We start from the raw sequence: 6,000 nt of genomic DNA on the forward strand, positions 1-6,000 counted from the left end.
AAAAACTATATTGAGGTAAGGCTATGAAGAGGCATTGAAAGCAAGGCAGAATTGCAGGAAACCTATTTCAGGAGGTAGACAGGAATTGCATTTAAAGCATAGGAAAAGAGGCAGAACGTCGACAATGATGCACTTGGCCAAAAAGGGCGTATGCGTTTTTTCCTGAATATATTCAGGAAAAAAACGCATACGCGCTTTTTGGCCAACCAAGCAAGCTTGCAAAGGAAATCTGCACTACAATGAAGTCTCACTTCCCCCTGGTCAAAAGGGCCATCTGAAAAAAGTGTAAAATCCAGAAAGGCAGGACAGGCCATGGAGAACTGGGAGCCTTGTTATGCTGATGGGCGGGATGTAAATGGCCAACGGCCACTCGGGAGAAGTGTATGGTGCTTCCTGAAACATCTAAAAAACAGATGAACAGAGCCTAGGGCACTTCCACTTATGGTCCTATAGCTTAGGGAAATTAAAATCAAAAAGACACAGCCACCCAAAAGTTTCGGATGGCTCTGTTTACAAGAACCTCGTTTATGGTACAAGTTCAATATTGCAGAAAGTGAAAAATGGATAAAGAAGTTGTGGTACTTACGTACAATACAATATCACTCAGTAATGAAATCTATGTCATCAGGCCCGTAGCAGCATAATGAGTGGATTCAGGTATGATGATTCTAACTGAAATAAGTCACACAGAAAAAGAAACATCATAAGATATCACTAATACACGGAATGTAAACTTGCCTACACAGGAACTGAATTACAAAACAGAACAGGGTCTCAAATTTAGAAAACCAACTTATGCTTGCTTAAGGGGAAAGGTGAGTTGGGGTGCTGCATAAAACCAGAGATTGAAATGAGCACAGATAAAGTTCCTTAAGCCAAATATGTAATAGACAAGAGCTACTCCTTGCTCAACGAAATGGAATCAACACCCCATATTAAACGTCTAAGAATGTACCTGACTACTAATTATCTTAAAACCTATGGATTGCTATGTCTCCGAAAGAGAATCAAGCATATGTACAGGGGCATAAACGCAGCAGTGATAGGATTTGATGGGTTCGGTGCGCAAACAAAGACCCTTTGAAGTCATATTGCATGGTACCCATTCCACGGGTCTCAACTCTCCAGGTTTAAGGGATTCTTCCTTCAGCTAAAATATGAATGTGTAACCCAGAGTATGATCAACCGTGTGATTGGGAGACGTGTTCCAATATGTCTCAGTTCTAGTCCCCTGGTACTCGGGTGCAACATTCCAGACGCTTAACTAACACTCTCCCGACTTGGAGAGTCAGTGCCTTTAACCTCCTGTTTGGCCCAGTTTGCAATATCTGCGGAAGATGAACAGGAATAGGGAGAACCAATGAGAGACTACCAGGAGGTGTCTGGACGGGCAAATTTAACTCTCATTTCCCACCAGGAAGAGGAATTAAGCAAAGGCTCAGCGTGCCGTGCCGGAACCAGATTAGGGCCGGAAGCAATCCTGTGGTGTTGCGGCCAGCTCACAAGAAAGCGAGTTGAAGAAAGGAGCTCAGGGGCACTGTAATTCACAAACCTGCAGAGTTATAAATGACAGCTATCGTCCAAAAATATAGTGAAGTAAGGCTGCCAAGAGGACTTGAAAGCGGCGCAGAATTGCAGGGAACCGATTTCAGGAGGAGGACTGGAATTGCATTTAAAGCATAGGAAAAGAGGCAGAACGTCCACAATGATGCACTTGGCCAAAAAGTGCGTATGCGTTTTTTCCTGAATATATTCAGGAAAAAACGCATACGCACTTTTTGGCCAACCAAGCAAGCTTGCAAAGGAAATCTGCACTACAATGTAGTCTCACTTCACCCCTGTCAAAAGGGCCATCTGAAAAAAGTGTAAAATCCAGAAAGGCAGGACAGGCCATGGAGAACTGGGAGCCTTGTTATGCTGATGGGTGGGATGTAAATTGCCAACAGCCACTTGGGAGAAGTGTATGGTGTTTCCTGAAACATCTAAAAAACAAAGCAACAGAGCCTAGGGCACTTCCACTTATGGTCCTATAGCTTAGGGAAATTAAAATCAAAAAGACACAGCCACCCCGAAGTTTTGGACGGCTCTCTTTACAACAACCTCGTTTATGGTAAAAGTTCAATATCGCAGAAAGTGAAAAATGGATAAAGAAGTTGTGGTACTTACGTACAATGCAATATCACTCAGCAATGAAATCTATGTCATCAGGCAAGTAGCAGCATAATGACTAGATTCAGGTATGATGATTCTAACTGAAATAAGTCAAACAGAAAAAGAAACATCATAAGATATCACTAATACACAGAATGTAAACTTGGCTACACAGGAACTGGATTACAATACACAACAGGGTATCAAATTTAGAAAACCAACTTATGCTTGCTTAAGGGGAAAGGTGTGTTGGGGTGCTGCACAAAAACACAGATTGAAATGAGCACAGATAAAGTTCCTTAAGCCAAATATGTAATAGAAAAGAGCTACTCCTTGCTCAACGAAATGGACTCAAAACCCCATATTAAACGCCTAAGAATGTACCTGACTAGTAAGTATCTTAAAACCTATGGATTGCTATGTCTCGGAAATAGAATCAAGCATGTGTACAGGGCCATAAATGCAGCAGTGATAGGATTGGAGAGGTTCAGTGAGCAAATGAAGACCCTTTGAAGTCATATTGCATGGTACCCATTCCACGGGTCTCAACTCTCCAGGTTTAAGGGATTCTTCCTTCAGCTAAAACATGCATGTGGAACCCAGAGTATGATCAACCGTGTGATCGGGAGTCATTTTCAAATATGTCTCAGTTCTCATCCCCTGGTACTCGGGTGCAACATTCTAGACGCTTTACTAACACTCTCCCGACTTGGACAGTCAGTGCCTTTAACCTCCTATTTGGCCCAGTTTGCAAATTCCGCGGAAGATGTACAGGAATACGGAGAACCAATGAGAGACTAGCTGGAGGTGTCTGGACGGGCAAATTTAACTCTCATTTCCCACCAGGAAGAGGAATTAACCAAAGGCTCAGCGTGCCGCTCTGGAACTAGATTAGGGCCTGAAGCAATCCTGTGGTGTTGCGGCCAGCTCACAAGAAAGCGAGTTGAAGAAAGGAGCTCAGGGGCACTGTAATTCACAAAGCTGCAGAGTTATAAATGACAGCTATCGTCCAAAAATATACTGAAGTAAGGCTGCCACGAGGACTTGAAAGCGGGGCAGAATTGCAGGAAACCGATTTCAGGAGGTAGACTGGAATTGCATTTAAAGCATAGGAAAAGAGGCAGAACGTCCTCAATGATGCACTTGGCCAAAAAGGGCGTATGCGTTTTTTCCTGAATATATTCAGGAAAAAAGGCATACGTCCTTTTTGGTCAACGAAGCAAGCTTGCAAAGGAAACCTGCACTACAATGAAGTCTCACTTGCTCCCGGTCAAAAGGGCCATCTGAAAAAAGTGTAAAATCCAGAAAGGCAGGACAGGCCATGGAGAACTGGGAGCCTTGTTATGCTGATGGGCGGGATGTAAATGGCCAACGGCCACTCGGGAGAAGTGTATGGTGCTTCCTGAAACATCTAAAAAACAGATGAACAGAGCCTAGGGCACTTCCACTTATGGTCCTATAGCTTAGGGAAATTAAAATCAAAAAGACACAGCCACCCAAAAGTTTCGGATGGCTCTGTTTACAAGAACCTCGTTTATGGTACAAGTTCAATATTGCAGAAAGTGAAAAATGGATAAAGAAGTTGTGGTACTTACGTACAATACAATATCACTCAGTAATGAAATCTATGTCATCAGGCCCGTAGCAGCATAATGAGTGGATTCAGGTATGATGATTCTAACTGAAATAAGTCACACAGAAAAAGAAACATCATAAGATATCACTAATACACGGAATGTAAACTTGCCTACACAGGAACTGAATTACAAAACAGAACAGGGTCTCAAATTTAGAAAACCAACTTATGCTTGCTTAAGGGGAAAGGTGAGTTGGGGTGCTGCATAAAACCAGAGATTGAAATGAGCACAGATAAAGTTCCTTAAGCCAAATATGTAATAGACAAGAGCTACTCCTTGCTCAACGAAATGGAATCAACACCCCATATTAAACGTCTAAGAATGTACCTGACTACTAATTATCTTAAAACCTATGGATTGCTATGTCTCCGAAAGAGAATCAAGCATATGTACAGGGGCATAAACGCAGCAGTGATAGGATTTGATGGGTTCGGTGCGCAAACAAAGACCCTTTGAAGTCATATTGCATGGTACCCATTCCACGGGTCTCAACTCTCCAGGTTTAAGGGATTCTTCCTTCAGCTAAAATATGCATGTGTAACCCAGAGTATGATCAACCGTGTGATTGGGAGACGTGTTCCAATATGTCTCAGTTCTAGTCCCCTGGTACTCGGGTGCAACATTCCAGACGCTTAACTAACACTCTCCCGACTTGGAGAGTCAGTGCCTTTAACCTCCTGTTTGGCCCAGTTTGCAATATCTGCGGAAGATGAACAGGAATAGGGAGAACCAATGAGAGACTACCTGGAGGTGTCTGGACGGGCAAATTTAACTCTCATTTCCCACCAGGAAGAGGAATTAAGCAAAGGCTCAGCGTGCCGTGCCGGAACCAGATTAGGGCCGGAAGCAATCCTGTGGTGTTGCGGCCAGCTCACAAGAAAGCGAGTTGAAGAAAGGAGCTCAGGGGCACTGTAATTCACAAACCTGCAGAGTTATAAATGACAGCTATCGTCCAAAAATATAGTGAAGTAAGGCTGCCAAGAGGACTTGAAAGCGGCGCAGAATTGCAGGGAACCGATTTCAGGAGGAGGACTGGAATTGCATTTAAAGCATAGGAAAAGAGGCAGAACGTCCACAATGATGCACTTGGCCAAAAAGTGCGTATGCGTTTTTTCCTGAATATATTCAGGAAAAAACGCATACGCACTTTTTGGCCAACCAAGCAAGCTTGCAAAGGAAATCTGCACTACAATGTAGTCTCACTTCACCCCTGTCAAAAGGGCCATCTGAAAAAAGTGTAAAATCCAGAAAGGCAGGACAGGCCATGGAGAACTGGGAGCCTTGTTATGCTGATGGGTGGGATGTAAATTGCCAACAGCCACTTGGGAGAAGTGTATGGTGTTTCCTGAAACATCTAAAAAACAAAGCAACAGAGCCTAGGGCACTTCCACTTATGGTCCTATAGCTTAGGGAAATTAAAATCAAAAAGTCACAGCCACCCCAAAGTTTGGGACGGCTCTGTTTACAAGAACCTCGTTTACGGGACAAGTTCAATATCGCAGAAAGCGAAAAATGGATAAAGAAGTTGTGGTACTTACGTACAATACAATATCACTCAGCAATGAAATCTATGTCATCAGGCCCGTAGCAGCATAATGAGTGGATTCAGGTATGATGATTCTAACTGAAATAAGTCACACAGAAAAAGAAACATCATAAGATATCACTAATACACGGAATGTAAACTTGGCTACACAGGAACTGAATTACAAAACAGAACAGGGTCTCAAATTTAGAAAACCAACTTATGCTTGCTTAAGGGGAAAGGTGAGTTGGGGTGCTGCATAAAACCAGAGATTGAAATGAGCACAGATAAAGTTCCTTAAGCCAAATATGTAATAGACAAGAGCTACTCCTTGCTCAACGAAATGGACTCAACACCCCATATTAAAAGTCTAAGAATGTACCTGACTACTAATTATCTTAAAACCTATGGATTGCTATGTCTCCGAAAGAGAATCAAGCATGTGTACAGGGGCATAAACGCAGCAGTGATAGGATTTGAGGGGTTCGGTGAGCAAACAAAGACCCTTTGAAGTCATATTGCATGGTACCCATTCCACGGGTCTCAACTCTCCAGGTTTAAGGGATTCTTCCTTCAGCTAAATCATGCATGTGGAACCCAGAGTATGATCAACCGTGTGATTGGGAGACGTGTTCCAATATGTCTCAGTTCTAGTCCCCTGGTACTCGGGTGCAACATTCCAGACGC

The 6,000-nt window shown here is 43.0% G+C and overlaps 1 long non-coding RNA gene across 1 annotated transcript in view; it reads right to left on the reverse strand.

Moving 5' to 3' along the window:
• The window catches only part of LOC125963198 (uncharacterized), a 367,083-nt gene extending 361,304 nt beyond the window's left edge, over positions 1-5,779 (reverse strand). The window contains exon 1 of the long non-coding RNA XR_007475019.1: positions 5,719-5,779. This is a non-coding gene — a long non-coding RNA (uncharacterized LOC125963198). The remainder of the gene's footprint in view (positions 1-5,718) is intronic.
• Between the last annotated feature and the right edge of the window lie 221 nt (positions 5,780-6,000).

This window comes from Orcinus orca, unplaced genomic scaffold (genome assembly GCF_937001465.1).
Source record: "Orcinus orca unplaced genomic scaffold, mOrcOrc1.1 scaffold_125, whole genome shotgun sequence".
Taxonomy (NCBI): Eukaryota; Metazoa; Chordata; class Mammalia; order Artiodactyla; family Delphinidae; genus Orcinus; species Orcinus orca.